This window comes from Larimichthys crocea, chromosome XX, assembly GCF_000972845.2.
Source record: "Larimichthys crocea isolate SSNF chromosome XX, L_crocea_2.0, whole genome shotgun sequence".
In the NCBI taxonomy this organism is placed as follows: domain Eukaryota; kingdom Metazoa; phylum Chordata; class Actinopteri; family Sciaenidae; genus Larimichthys; species Larimichthys crocea.
Window position 1 is genome coordinate 12404265 of NC_040030.1, and position 15432 is coordinate 12419696.

At 42.3% G+C, this 15432-nt stretch overlaps 1 protein-coding gene across 9 annotated transcripts in view; it reads left to right on the plus strand.

The window, feature by feature from the left end:
- The first annotated feature begins 379 nt into the window (after positions 1–379).
- The window catches only part of cald1a (caldesmon 1a), a 58283-nt gene continuing 43230 nt past the window's right edge, over positions 380–15432 (plus strand). For 8 of the 9 annotated variants that reach the window (XR_003461257.1, XM_027272109.1, XM_027272114.1 and 5 more), the window contains exon 1: positions 380–505. The gene's annotated coding sequence lies outside the window, so the exon portion shown is untranslated. Of the gene's footprint in view, positions 506–3566; positions 3696–15432 lie in introns of those variants that run through there. The other variant, XM_027272111.1, reaches the window with a different exon arrangement.

Sequence of the window (15432 nt, forward strand, 5' to 3'; positions counted from 1 at the left end):
ACTTCTAACCTCTTTTATGAAGTCACCACCGCATAAACATGGAAGCTTTCAGGCCTACGGGCAAACAGCCCTCCTCTTGGTGTAAGATTAACATTTCATCTGATCGCTCCTGACAGATGATTTTCTTTCAGAGGCCCCCCGAAGGACAACCAAAGAAAAGAAAAAACACTTTCCTCCTGCAGTCACTTTTGTTATTTGGTGAGTTTTGCACGAGTTCTTCGCAGAGTTGGCATTTTTCATTCGGCTTTGTGAAATGCTGAAGTCTGAGCTGAAGTCTGCGCGGTGCTTTTAAGAGTTAGACTGGAGCAGAGCAGACAACTCAAGCCAGGAGTAGATGTGCGATTATGTCTTAAAGGGAGGGGCTTGAACGGGTATACAGTTTGGGTTTTTTTTTTTTTTTTTTTTTAATCATTCAGTGTAAGTTGAGGACCGACTGCAGACTGGCTCCCTCTCCTCTCCTCATACTCGACTCGACAGTTCTACTTTGTCCCGCTAAGATCCACAGGTAAGAGCTTCCTCCAGTCTCTTTAGGAAGAAACTTCTTGATGGGAAAAAATGCTCTGCGTTATTTGAGATGATCACATTATGCTGTGCGCATGAGCTGCTGCTGCTGCTGGCACTTTTCAGGATATCTTGGCTGCGCGCTCCTCGCTCTTTGTGCGCTTTTACGCAAAGTTGAAGTCACGATTGCGAGTTGTTATAAGCTTTTCTATTGGTCAAGGAGTGAGGCTGTCATGTGAATGTTTTGTTAACCGCGGGACAACACAAAGAAAAAGCGTTTGTCCACTCCTGTAATGCGCGTTCAGTCCTCCAGGGCGGGCGAGAGTGAGAGAAGGAGGGTAGGGAGGGAGGGAGGGATGCAGGGAGGCGGGGGTGGGTGTCTCCAAACCCCCGGCCGGCCAAGTTTCTCATGGCACTAACTACAGCCTGAAACAACTTATTAAGGCTGGGAAGAAAATGCTGCAGATATGCTTGTTGACACCACACATTTAGAAATCTCATGGCATCCTCCAAAGCTGTGTTCTTAGCTGCACAAAGTTGCTTAACCTGTTGAAATTTGACATGTGGTCGGTGTGCAAAGTTGGCTATGAGCAAGAAACGGGGGCCTCCATATGGCTACCAGCACACCACATGGCCCTCAAAGATCAGATTTGACCATAAGATCATACTGAGTTACAAAAGGCAAATGTCCTTTGGTGTATGAACTTTAAACACATCCAGCATCTCCTGTAGACAAAGCCACAGGGCACACGCAGATGAATCCACTTCATCGTATCAAGGTATCACATTCTTTGCACTCCCACCACCCCTGAGGCCAAAAACTCTCTCTTCAACTCTCATTGTACTTGAGTTGGCCAGCAAGTCTTTTGATCTCAGCTTTATTACATAGTAGTATCTGTGAAATGGAAGCATGGAAAATGGGAGCGGGTGGAGGGAGGGAGCTGCAGAGAGGGAGTAGGTCTGTAGGCCCTTTTTTCTTTTCTGAATGCTTGCAGGGCCAGAGACAGCGTAGTAATTGCCCATGAAACTGTATCTGATAAGTTGTGCAGTGTTTGGAAAACACGTGGAGAATGCCCTCCGCTCCTTATAAGGCGCAGGCCCAACCTGGTGACAGGTGATTGGAATAGTCTCTGGAATGCAGTGCTAATAACAGTCCTCTAATACACTGTCTGATGTACAGTACCCCCACAGCCCTGTCAGATGGACTCAACCTGGACTCATGGACTCAACCTGACATGTTCAAAATGTGGCATTGTTTAACACTTAAAGCGGGCATTGTTACAATTTCTTCATACAACTGAAATTCATCGAAATGAATCGTCTAGGTCGGTTCAGTCAATTTTGGATTCGGACTGCTAAACAACAGTTTATCCAACACTTTTCCATGAACTTTTTTAACCATTCTACCATTACTTTATGCTAACTGGGCCTATTTCAAAAACTTATCCAATACTTTTAGCAAACGATTTCAACTGTTTCATCTAGTGCTTTTCACAGTTTCAATCATGTTCCACTACTTTTAGCTTTTTCACCATTTTACTAATACTTCTGGCTAACTATTTAGAAAGTCTGATCTCAGTTTACTAATCTGAGTAGATTACTAATCTAATCTACTTTTAGCTATCGGAGCAATTGTTTATGCAGTTCTTTTAGGTGCTTCAGTCATTTTCCACTAGCTAACAGTTTCAGTCATATATTCATTACTTTTAGCAAACTCTTTAGACTTCTTCTCACACACACAAGTCCCATCATGTACTGTTCAGATATTATAGCAGACTCAATATGTGCATATAGATATTTTTCAATAAGATCAGAATTTCTTCAAGCTGATTGCCTACACCTTTCAAAATATCCGGTAGTATCTCTAGAAGTGTTCCCCTGGAGGGAATCACTGTACTAGGAGTTGTTTTGTGTCTTTGCATGCATGTCCGCACACATAGCTATTTCAAGGCTGAAATACACAGAGAAAACTGCAGGCTTTACACTAAAATGCATGTAGTGCTTTGTAGTGTACTTAGAAGGGGATTTTATAATTGGCACGATGTGATATGGGCGCAGAAGAAACTGGAGGTAATTGCACAGAGTGATAACAGGGGTTTGGCAGTGTGGGGCGCGAGCCAGGGCCAGGGTTAGGGCTGGGCGGGCAGGATGTAGGGAACATTGCCATGCATTTCCGGAGTCTGGCTCTGGACTGCACAGTGCGGTGAAGGCTTCTAGTTACTGTATGCAGGCTCCCTCTCCTTTCTCTCATACACTTGATCAAAGTTAAAAGTTGGACCAGTTAATTATTGTGCTTCATTCTCATCATAATCATCATGTGCTAAAGCACGGGGGGCGCTCATGTGTCTTTCTGTGTACAGTTATGAGTTAACATGCATGCAGTATATGTGGGTGTTTTGTTATAGTTTGATCCTAGATACTCAATCCACCACAGTATCAAGTTCCAAAGCAAGAATCCAGAGTTTCCTTGCAAGGCAATAGTTTCTTACCACCACTGAGCTAAGGCAGCCAACCAAGTGGCAAACTGAATTTGAATAGAATGGAAAACTGGCAGAGGCGATTTTCTAACACAAATGATCAGATCATTCTGTTCTTTTTTAAATAGATGTTTACCTATCCTGTGTTGAGTGTTAAGGTTTTCCAAACGTGGTTGGGTTTCCAGTGATCGCATGCTGACATGTCCATCCAAACATACATTGCTTCCTTACAGCAGGTGCCAGAACTATTTTCTGGTTTCTTCTTCATAACGGACCGATGAAACTATGTCAAACATGTTTCCTGTGTTCTAACGTTGGTTTAATTTTATGCAGATTTGTTTATATGAGACGCTGCCTCCACCAAACATCACTGGTGTCCTCGTCATTTGGTCCACCAGTTGCCTCAAATACAGTTAGTTTAGGTTTTAGGTTTGTATCTTCTGGACAACAGCAGGAGTAAGACAGGGTTCAGCTCATTTCAAGTGATTGTGATTGACGTGTAGCTAGTGCTCATGGGACTCTCCCTGGACCGGAGCCCCACAGCGTACTCGTTCTGCCCCCCCCCCCTTCGCCTTTGAATTTGATAGCATGTAATTTGAATGCGCTGCATCCAGAACCGCACACTAAGTTGTATAATATGCTTGGACGGACATACGGGCAGATCTCGAGTTTGGAAAAAGAATTGTTAACTCTTTCACCAGGCGGTCAACAAGTAAGGTAGGCAGAAACTGGTAGCACCGCTTTGCTTTGCTTGATTGCTTGTGAAGTCACATGAGGGCATTGAAACCTTAGACGATTGCTTGTTTAGGACCTGGAAAATATGCAGCTTTGAGCTTTGCAGATGTTTGTGATATAAATTCAGAATGTTATTTGCCATTTTATAAAAGAAAAACCCAGTTGTTGCTCCTCATTATGCAGCCAAGCTGACTTGGAAAAGTTCTGCGGGGGAATATCCACGGTGCTCTTAGATGTTCTGGCACCGGTTCACTGCACAATTAGACTCCAGTTGTCTCTTGGGTGATGGAGAATGCTCACTCTCATTTTCCCCCCTCCTTCTCCTCTTCTAGTTGACCCCTTCCTCCAGCCTATAATAGATTCACCCCCTAAATTAAGTCTTAATAATCAAACCACATTTACATAGCTTACATTCCACGATGATCCTCTCTCTCAGGAGCTTCCCTTCTTCTCAAATTATTTCCCCCAAACTTTGATTCTCCTGACTGAAGCAGTCATGTGGGGATAAAGGACCTGTGTTTGAATTCCTCTGGGCTTTAGTCACACTCCGATGAAGAGGGTTTGTTAGATCAGCCTCTCACTCGTGTCGTTCCCTGACTTTAAAGTGCTATCACTCAAGGCCAGATTGCCTAATAGGCAGCGTGGCATGTCGGTGTTGGTAATTGGCATATTGGCCCACCATCTGCTAGTTGCCAGATGCCAAGCTCCGCCAGAAGTTTCGTTATTATTACCCCCTCTAACTAAATCTTCTGTTTTTTCAGCGGGCTGATGATTTAATTCACGAGGCAGCTTTGCTTTATATCTTAAAAGGTAAAACCTCCTATCTTACTCACATGATCTACATTTCATGGAGGGGTTTTTTTGCGGATGATTGATGGTGCGAGAGTGAGGTCAGTGCTCCTAAGCAGCGCTTCTGATGTCATCCTACAAAGATGCATGTTCTCCCCTTCTTCGTTCCCCCCAAAGCGGGTTATTCTGAGAAGTGTACAACATTGTTAAGAGGGACATTTAGCCTTTGGGCTTCTTCTCATCTGATAAAACAAGCACAGGAAACGTGTCTGTTAGCTGATTGGCCTTGTGTTTTCCTTCGGCGCCCGCCCACTGGGACCTCAGACGTGCACACAAGTGTGTCCCGTGGCAAGAACCACCTTTCTTGTCTCTCTCCACTAACAACCACATTAACTTTCTCTTCGCCTCTGTCCTTCCTTTTAACACCAATCTATTCTACTTCAGCCCGAAAAGAAATGATTACTCTAACGTTCATTCTCACTTCACCCTGCTCCGTGTCCTCGCCAGCTTTCCATTCCTGTCCTCTCTTCACCTCCTCCCCCTCCTCCTCCTCCTCTCAGCCTCTCGTCTTCCTCCCATCGCGTCCCAAAGCTAAACAAACATGGCTAATCAAGAGCCTGTCAAATCGCCTTTTAAAAGTCCCATATTTTAGAGTAATGGGGAATTAAGGGAACGTAGAGGTAATAAGGTGATGTAAATCCCAGCGGCGTGTGTGAAAAATACCATTGAGTGTAAACACATGACTGGTGAGGTCATGTGTTTACACAGTTAGCGAGGTTAACCGCTCTATGAATTGCACGGGGGAAAACAGACAGGGCAGTGTGTAGGTCACTTATACGCCTGCTGAATTTATGCTTGTGGCTGTGGAGGTGCTGTGTGTGTGTGTGTCAGAAGTGTGTATGGCGAAATGTGAAGGACAGCTCGGAGAGAGTCCACATTTGGACGCCCGCCATCATGGGAGTGAGAACTGGCGAGAGCGAGATCAGGGTTGTATGTGGTAATGATGGAAGTGAGGACTTACCTCATACACATAAAACAATCACTGTGTCCTTACATGGATATTCACATGAGTCAAACTTCCACTTTAGTTTTGTTGCATTCTTTGGAAGAGCTTCAAAGTTCAGCGTATTTTAAGTATTTCAACATTTAGTTCAAGTCTTGGTGTGAAATCTAAGCAGAATACAATGTTGTCAAATGGCCTCACAACTTAATTTTAAAGCAGACTAATGATTATTTTTACCATAAAATGTTGCCAATTATTTTCTTGATAAATCACTTTCCAAATCACAATTGTTTGTACAATGGCATGATTTCAAAACAATAGAAAACACAAAGGTGTTTAATTTGTTTTGCATCCGATGGTTTGAGAGAGAGAGATGTAGACAATGAATGAGATAAAGCCGGTTAATAAGTGAAATAAAAAGCTATTCTCTGATTGTTTCACTGCGGTTATGTTCCACGCAAACAGACACAGCCCCTCATTCCCACACACATTGCCAACAACTGTGTCTGAATGTACTGTTATACATTCTGCAGACAGAGCAACATTAGAATTCATTTGGAGTTGTGTTTCTGGCCACCTGATGAGCGTAAGTCTAATATTCACCATCCTTTCAGCTCAGTTTTGGTCTCCTCCAAGCAGCTACAGTAAATACTTCACTATGTTTATTAGCTAGTCACTAGCTCTGCCTGTCTACTGTTTGGTGCTAGCAAGGTAGTCTAGAGTGGGATGATTAGTACTTCTTTGGTTGGTGAAAGCTTCCTGAGACATCTAAAAACGATAATGCGGTAAGATTGGACTAAAGTTCTGTTAAAACTGAGCTAAAAGAAGCTAAAATGCTCCATAGAGCTGAGGGAAACTGCAAGGCAGGTCACAGTAATCTTTGGTTTTGTCACTCTGAGCAACACCTTTCACAAAACATGTTACTTAATCCATTGTTGATATGAAAATATTAAGTATAGCAGCTTTAAACTGATCATCAACAATAAAAATCTGGGTGAGTAATTTTTCTTTTGGTTCGGCTTAGTTGACTCGTTTCAGCACTAAATCAAATTTAATCCATTCATACTGTTTCTCAAACTTTTGGCCATCTTAAGTCAGACTTTGCACATGTGTCTCATAGCAAGGCACATTGTTTGAAATGGTCCGCATCCATCTTTCCCACCCGAGTAAGCCAGTCAGGCAGCAGCACAGTCTGAGGTCTGTGTCGGGGCTGCAGTCGGGAGCAGCGGTAATTGTTTAAGAGTGCATTTATAGAGTGTACTCTTTGTGCCTCCTAATAAGAAGCATACTCAGGCATTTACATATGAGCCTCCGAGGATTGCTCAGGAATGCATTACAAGCAAGGCAAGAGGACAGGAGAGTTAGCCGGCTCTTGTGGGCCACTCTGCTGTTGCCATTTCTTTCCACTTCGCATGTCACTGCCCTGTTGGGAGGAAGGAGGGAGGAGGGTGAAAGTGATTAAGGCTGCAGATCAAAAGTGCATAATGGCCGATGCGAAGCCAATCCTCCCTCAACACTAGGAACAAACGCGGAGTATATGTCTATAACTTGTGTTTTTTAGACACAGATACCAATGATTTCTCAAAAAAGTGGAAATCCAATGCTCCCATCTGTCTACCTATCACCGACCTTTCTAGATTAGATCGGTTTTTGTGGATTCATTTCAGTACGCATTAGGTAATTTGTCAATTTTTTCTCTCTGTACTCTAACTCGGGTCTGGCAAGGGGGAGAACAAAAATATGGCTTCAGAAAACCATTTTAATCACAGAACTCCGCAGGGACAGAGGCTGGCATAGGAGAGCTCTTTACCTCATCAGAGCTCTGCCAGTGGTGATTGGGAGAAACACTCAGTCAGGATTTTATTGAATAACCCCAGCTGTACCGGAGGGGCTTTACTGTAATAGAGCAGCACTACAGCCGCAGAGGTGACAGCCAAATGGTACTTATTAAACTAAGGGATGATTCATGCTATATGCCCTACTGCAGTTTAACCTTGTTGGAGGCTTACGGTTTGCCTTTAATTCCGAAGTCCAGTCACATTTTTTTATGACTGAGATACATATGCGTACGATTATCCTCTTATCAGGCATCAGTGTTCACAAATCTACGTAAAAGAAAACCCCACATGAATACAATTATGTAGCACAGACAGTAATTTCATTCTTCTTTCAATTCAAGTTGTAATATCCACTTCAACTCGTGTGTGCCGAGCGCTTTAGATCAAAGCTTTCTTGGAGAGCCACGTTAGCACCTCCACAGGAATAATAGCCGTGGGTCCCGTCGTCTCTGCTTATTTACCCAGTACACAGCTCTCTGCACAAATTGAGCATGACGTCTAATGGAGTGTGAGCGCGGATTAATTACCCCCGTATTTAGACTAATGGCTGTTTCTCTTCTGATTAATGATGACACATGTCGCACAGAGGAGGGCACAGCTAAAAACATATGAAGAGTTTTATGGTAACATTACATACATACCACAGCATTTACTTGTGTGAAAATCTTCTGATGTGAAAACACACTTTTTAAATATTATAAAAGTCGTGAGCATTACATAAAGACAATCTAGCTCTAAGTTTGTATGCTGTTCTATCGCTTTTAGGAGCCAATGCCAAAAACTGCAGTCTCTCAAATGGCCACTTGAGGCTGGCTCCAGAACAAGTCAACCTTCGTAAGCCCCCACGTTAAAACTTTATTTAACTTCACAGCAGAGATAAACATGTTTACAGCCTGGTACAAAACAGTTTTGGTCTCTAAGGCTAATTTCCCTGTTCATGACAACTATACTGAGGGTGAATTTATATACAACTCACCTGTTTAAATTATTTCAGGGCTTAAAGTTGTAACAGCGTGACCACTTTGATTGACAGTTAGGTGTCATTTTGAGGCCAGTACTGATATCCAATACAAAATTGTATTACAATATATACATTGGCAGACAGTCATAAATTTTCTCTGGTTGAGTTGATACTTTTTTTTAGAATAGTTTATTGAGCTAAACCAAAGGTACAATATTGAAATGGCCAATGCTCTCTGTTGGACAATCTATGTAATGGCAACACTAAATTACCTAAAACATGGCATTCCTGTTCAGTAATTTACCAGCCAAGATATAAATTACACTAGCTAATATCAACCTGGCCGATCAATTTACTGCTCGGTTGGTTATATATATATATATATATTGGTGTATTAGCATGTTTATTAAGGGGTATGATAATGGTCAAGCAGAAACTATAATGAGATGTTTGGGATGACGGTGATTTTGGATGTGGTTTAAGCTAATGGTTTTAGGCGGATTGTTGATGGTTCATGGGATGTGATGCTGAAGAAATGTATTAGAGTGCAAAGAAGGGATGGTTTGGGGTGCCCATTCAGGCTGGCCTCATTAAACTTCCTTAATGAGAAACAAAACACCCAGACGCCCCCCTAGAACAATGGGTTCTTGTTATCAAAGTGTATGATGAAGTCTGGCTCACGTCCCAGCAGATTTTTCATGAGACTCGGTGTGCCTGAGTCAAGCCCTGAGCCCCGCAGTGCCACTCACGTCTGTGACAGCCACCTGGGAGACCACCTTGGAAAATGGGCCCCTATTAGTTCAGGTTAGACTTAATGACCAGTAATGGTACACCGGCCAAGCCAAACTGTGCTAAAGGGCTCCGGGCCGGCCGAAATGAAATACCAGTCACTCAAACTCTGAACATAAACACAAGGTGGGTGGTGGGTGAATAGGTATGTCTATAGGTGCGTGTCTGTGTGTACGAGGGGGTTCAGACATGCATCGATGTGTTTGAGCAGAGTTGACCCAGATGGAGGAGACAATTTTGGAGAGCGCGAGGAGATGGGTGAACCCCCATGGACAGATTAGTGCCTGGGGGGACGGCTGTGGTTTTGGATTTATTCCCATTTAGCTCTGCTGTTTTGTGAACCAAATCTCATTTCCAGTTTTACCATCAGCTAAAAAAAAAAAAAAGAAGCTTGCAGCAACTTCAACGCCGCAACCAGAGAAGCCTCTTAAGAGCACCGCTCAATTATTTACAATTTCATGGCTGTCTGAGATATGTGTTATTCTAATAAATTTAGGAATTAGGAGGCTTAAGTACCGCACATATATTAACCTCTAAAGCTGAATTTTATCCTCAATTTAGTGGTAAATGCCACATCATGCTAATGGTGTTCAATGATGATTGCGTCTTCCATGGTCTAAATAGTCTGTGGTCTAGAATTAGCACAGGCATTAAAAGTAAGAAACTCTGGTGTTTAAAATGCTATGATATGAGTCAATCAGCCACTGAATAAAATTACTTTCAACTCCCAGGGAGAATGAGCTGCAGAGCTCCCAGGCCTGCAAAAGTCAGACAGAGAAACATAGTGTAATCTTCAATGAAAGAGACAAAGACGGAGGAAGAGAGCGAGCTTTGTTATGTCTCATGAAGCTCTAGGGTTTCCTGGAATTTCTGGCAACGGATCCCGAAGTCACATAACCACAGAAAGAGAGAAGAAATAGAGACAGACGGGGGGTAACTTTCCTGAAGGACACAGTTCAAGACGTTCTACTGACAATAGCTGCTTTGCCACTGTATACTGAAGATATGAAGATCTGTAGTGTTTGCACTGGTGGTCACTGTTGCCTCTAGACAGACAGAAACAATGAACACTGTACAAACACGCCGGCAGACGGTACGCACATATGTCTTTAAGTGACATATGCCTACTGTATACCTACAGATTATAGACCCCTAGCTTGGGTATTTCACCTCGCGAAGGGGTGGACAGTCCAAGCTGGCTGGCTGGCTGCCACACCAATAATAACAGCCGGCAGAGCCATGCACGAAAATGAGATCTGGTAAAAGCTAGTGAACTTTAGCCCTGTAGAGCCCTGAAAAGATTTGAGGTATGAGAAGAGTGGAATGTATTCTTTGGAAGGAGAGGTGAGCTCGCTGTCACTTGGAGAATGTGCATCCACTGATTCAAAAGCAACGCTAATGCTTTAATATCTGCCACGTTTTCCACAGGGGTGTGATATTTGTCGGGACTTCATATTTGTCTGAATGAAAAAGCTCCACATTTCCAGTTCCTGGCATCATATCTGTCAACCGGTGTAGGTGGACTGGGATTAGGTCTCGTTTACTCCAGTTTTGTGCTGACTTCTGCAGTCCTTTGTCAAGAGCTATACAATACTTCTTCCTTTAACTACAGTATTTTCTTCCCTGTGCCCGGTTGCACACTCGATATGCTCCATCTTACACTTCGAGAGAGGTATTACTGTGAAATTCATGAAGTGAAGTGTTGAATTTAATCTCTTGGAAAACCTACAAGTAGTATTGAACATTTTGTTATTAAGGCAATGAAAAACCAATTCCTGCTGACTGCAGCGAGCAATAGATTGAAAATGTGTGGCAAATGCAAGGCATAAAACATGAAGGAGAAGATAAACGATCAAAGCAGGATCCAAAGGTTTAATGCTATACAACAGATCAACAGTTGGTGATAGTAATATAACAAAACAAAGTAGCAATAGACAAAAGGCAGGGAATAGGAAGACTGCTAGCCAATGTTAATAATGCAGATTTAGATTAGGCCTTTAAGATGCACTTTTTAAATTATTTTCTGGACAACAGTGGGTCATTTTAGTATTTGTAATGTCAAAGTTGCTGCTCAGAGTCACAAACCCACAGAAAGAAATTATATCTAGAAACTTGATGGACTTTAGTAGCGTCTTTTAGCTCTTTGTTTTGGTTTCACGACAAGAAAGTTTACTGCTTGTTTCCATTTTCAGTGAAAAAGCCCTGCAAAACACACTACACCCTACAAAAGCACAGTTAGCATTTTGCAGCTATGGTATTTCCCCACTGACAGCATAAAGAATGGACACTGTATGCGTGACCCCATAGGTCATAGGACCTGCTTCTTCCGCCTCCTGGTTAATCTAAAAATCAGCAAGGACGCGAATGATCGGCAGTCTTGAGGGAGGCCAAATGACATCCGGGTGCTCAAACAAGCCACCTGTAATGTTATTACAGTATTATTATAATTCTACATACCTTACTATAATTTTAACAGACGAGTTAAACATAAATTCACCCTCAATACAGTTGTCATGAATGGGATAATTAGCTATAGAGACCAAAACAGTTTTTTGTACCAGGCTGTAAACATGTTTATTTCTGCTGTGAAGTTGGGCATTTTAACATGGGGACTTATGGAGAGTGACACGTTTTGTAACCAGCCTCTAGTGGACGTTTGGGGAACTGCAGTTTTTGGCATTTGCATTGGGTTTACTTCACATACATGGAGGTTGCTGCTTGTATTTCCCTCAGGATATGGAGGAGACCAAAACAGAGCTAAATGGAGCGAGAGTGACATGAACCCAAAGCTAAAAAAATATCTGCTGGATGTGTAGATAGCTAGGTCTTTGCTCTTTGCTAACAGGTTCAAGGTGCTATTAGGTCAAAGAGGCCAAAAATCAACAAATGCTTACAAAGGTTTAAGGATACTTGTAACACATTTTGGAGACAAACACTGAACATGACTGTTTAAAGCACCGTGTAGAAGAAAGCGTGAAATGTAATTTGAACCTGTTGAATGCGTCCTACCTTAAAACTACCAGTTATCTTGTCTAAGTGACTGTCATGGTCACTTGGAGCCCATTTATCAAGTGTCTGCTGAGTATACTGACTTCTCCACACCTGGCTGAGGAGTCCCAGAACATCCACCATTAAATGGCTTGGCCCTGCACCAACTCACAGAGAGCATGTACTCATGAGAAAGAGAGAGTCATAGACAAACAAAACATCCCTGGCTCTCTATTATCATTCCTTTTGTGTGCATGCAGCAAGTGTCTTGTCTGTCTGTTTCCTGAAGAAACCCCTAAACAGTAAGACTGAACTGAAAGCACCATCAGGGGATCGCTCCACCTCTCCACATCCACTGTGAGTAATAGACCCACTCGGTCAGGTCATCTTGCTCGCACCGCCACCCCACCCAGCAACCTACCCGCTCCTTAATCTCCTCCTATCTCTCTCCAGGAATGCAGCCCCTTATTTTGAAAAATACCTTGTCATGTAATACCCTTGAAAAGCCTCGCAGCACACTTCAAAAAAATTGGCATTCCGCTCGGTGATTTACCGACTTGTGTGTAAAAACAGGGCAAGAAAGATAAAGATTTATGACATTTGTGAGAGATTTAAATAAATATGTCCTCTGTGAAAGTGATTTTCTTTGTTTTATTCCCTGATACATGCGCAAAAAAGGCAAAGTTGTGTCAGCGTTTGCACTCAGCTGTCATGCTTTCAACAGGCATTGCATCATGCTTTTTAGCCTCACTCTAACCTCATGTATGTTTCCATGTAAGGTATGATGGGAAGACGTTCTTTCTTAGTGTGGTTTGAGCCAGCCACATAAATCACTCCACCGTTTATATTCTTTTTTTCTTCTGATTTTTTCTCCTTTCTTTCACCAAAGTGTAATTTCTCTCCGGCCACGGAGAGCCACACGTCCGAACCACGACCGAAAACGTGGCTTTTATAGGAAGCATGTCACAAATGTTCAGCAGATCCATTTTCTTTCTGTTTCTTTTTTTTTTTTTGCCTTAGAGAAACACATCAGGAACCTCTCAGGCTTTATGAGAAATACATTTTTATGTTCCACTTAATGTTTCCAGCATGTCATGTTATTGCCCGTATACCAGAGGCTGTGGGGCTGCTGTGGATCATGCTAATCACGTATACTTTTACATTTTAGTCATTGAGCTTTGGTGCGTATCCCGAGTGACTTACACTTATTAAAAAAAAGTACAAGTTCAGGATTTTGCCAGAGGGTCTTTTAGGCCAGACGCACTGGCTTTTTCCAGTGATTGAAACTGTGATTTTTAAGTTCCCAGTTAGAAAAGCTGAACTTTTCCTTGCAGATTTGAAAAAAAGTGAGGTTTTTAAGCAGCGTGGAGGTAATTTCTGTTCTGTTTTTATCCTCTCTGCTTTATTGCCATCAGCTGGATAAACTGTTCTCTAGCTGCAGTGTCGGCAGTAGCAGTGCTTAGACTAAAACCCACCATATATCAGCACTCTGGTTCCACTAGTCTCCCTGGTCAGCTCACTAGTAGCAGATTAATGTACTGTTGAGGAGACACAGACTCCTGCCCGGGCCTCATTTACTCTGACAGAAGGCAGGTGTCAAGACGGGCTTGTCCTGAAGGAACGAGAGGAGGCAGCTATTCCCTTAGAAATGGACACAAAAGGATGAGGGAGGGTTTCATGACAAATCACGTGTTCTTGTGTCTTGTTTAGAAATGCTATTTGTTGCCTAAAATGAGCAAAAATTCAATTACCAATGTGTGCGAGAGGTTTGCGAGACCATTCCCGTGGATTGAGATTACCATCACATCTTTTGTCTTTGGCTTCATTCAGCACCTGTTTGTCATTATTTATTCACAATCCCATTTAATCAACTTAAAAGTCGTCGCAGTTCACCTTAAGGCGCTGGAGAGATTCCATGTTGTCCTTATGTATTCATCATAACTCTGCTTTGTTATGACAGGAGAATGATGTGGAAAAATTGCATTTATTTATTCATTAGTCTCGCTTTGTTTGATACTATTAAAGTCTAGTTTGCTGTCTTGGCCCTTCAGCGTTTATGTCCTGACAACGTGTTTGGCCCTGAGTGACAAAAAGATGAAGGCTTGGCTGTAAAGTCCTTGTGGAATTACACAACAGTCTTTTAATATCACATGTCAAGTGTAGAGGTGTATATTTATTGAGATTATTTGACATTCTGGATATTTGCACCAGAATATCATAGTATAATAAATAATTCACAAATATTGGTTACTAGGGAGATGCTGTTACAGTGAGCACACATTATGGTAATTAGCCTAGCTTAGCACAAAGAATGGAAGCAGTGAAAAACAGTATTAACCTGTTTAAAACTCAGACTTTCTTTTTTTAATGTTTTGTACAAACTAAGTTACTGAACTGAATTAAGATAGGTAGGTTTCTTTTACCTTTAGACAGCTAAGCTAGATGTTTCCCCTCTGCTTTCAGTCTTTAAGCTAAGCTAAGCTAAGACAAACTAATAATCCTCTGGTTTTAGCTTTATATCTATGTAGTGTAGAGAATAGTCCCTAAAGTGAATAAAAGTATAAAAAGTATAAAACACACAAACAAACAGAGCTTAGCTGTTTGCCCATGTTTTCAGTCTATTATACGAGATACAAGCTAATCACCAGCTTGCTGTAGCTTTTCATCAAACTTTTGTCAAGAATGGGAATATTTCTCAAAGTGTCAAACTATTCCTTTAAGATGGTAAAACAAACGCGGTCAGTCTTGTAAAAACAGAAGCACAGAAGTCTCTTTATTTATTGCCTTGTTCTTTTTCTTTCATCTCCCAGCTTTTTTTTCCCCCCTCAATTGTTGCCATTTAAAACGCTCCAAAAGAAATGTCCCAGATAATTTGATAAGTTTCTTGTGAAGTGACATACCCACAGACATTTTTTGCAGTGGCAGGAGAATGTCTAAAAGTTGCTCCATATAGCGAGGGGAAAACGAGGGGGTGGGCGCAGATAAACAAACCGTTTCTAACTTAAGCAGAGGACTGTGGCGTTTGAGACGGCTGCTTTTTCACCAAGAGGAATGTTCCCTTCCAGGGGGCTCCGATTCAAAGTTCACTGCTGAGACTCCGGTATAGAGCTCATATGTGGAAGTGAAGAAAGCTTTTGTGTGTATTTAAAAATGAAACGTCAGCGTCGTGAAAAGGAATGGACGTGCCTCTCTTTTATGGAGCCGCTCAGGTGTGCATGTTGTGTGTTCGTTGAGATGTCACGGCAGGTCCAACATCACCATCAGTCATGCTGTTTTGAGATGGAGCCAACTCTGTAGCCACTGTGTAGTGAGTGTGAGAGCTCTATCTCGCTGTGCACACAGCATGCAAGA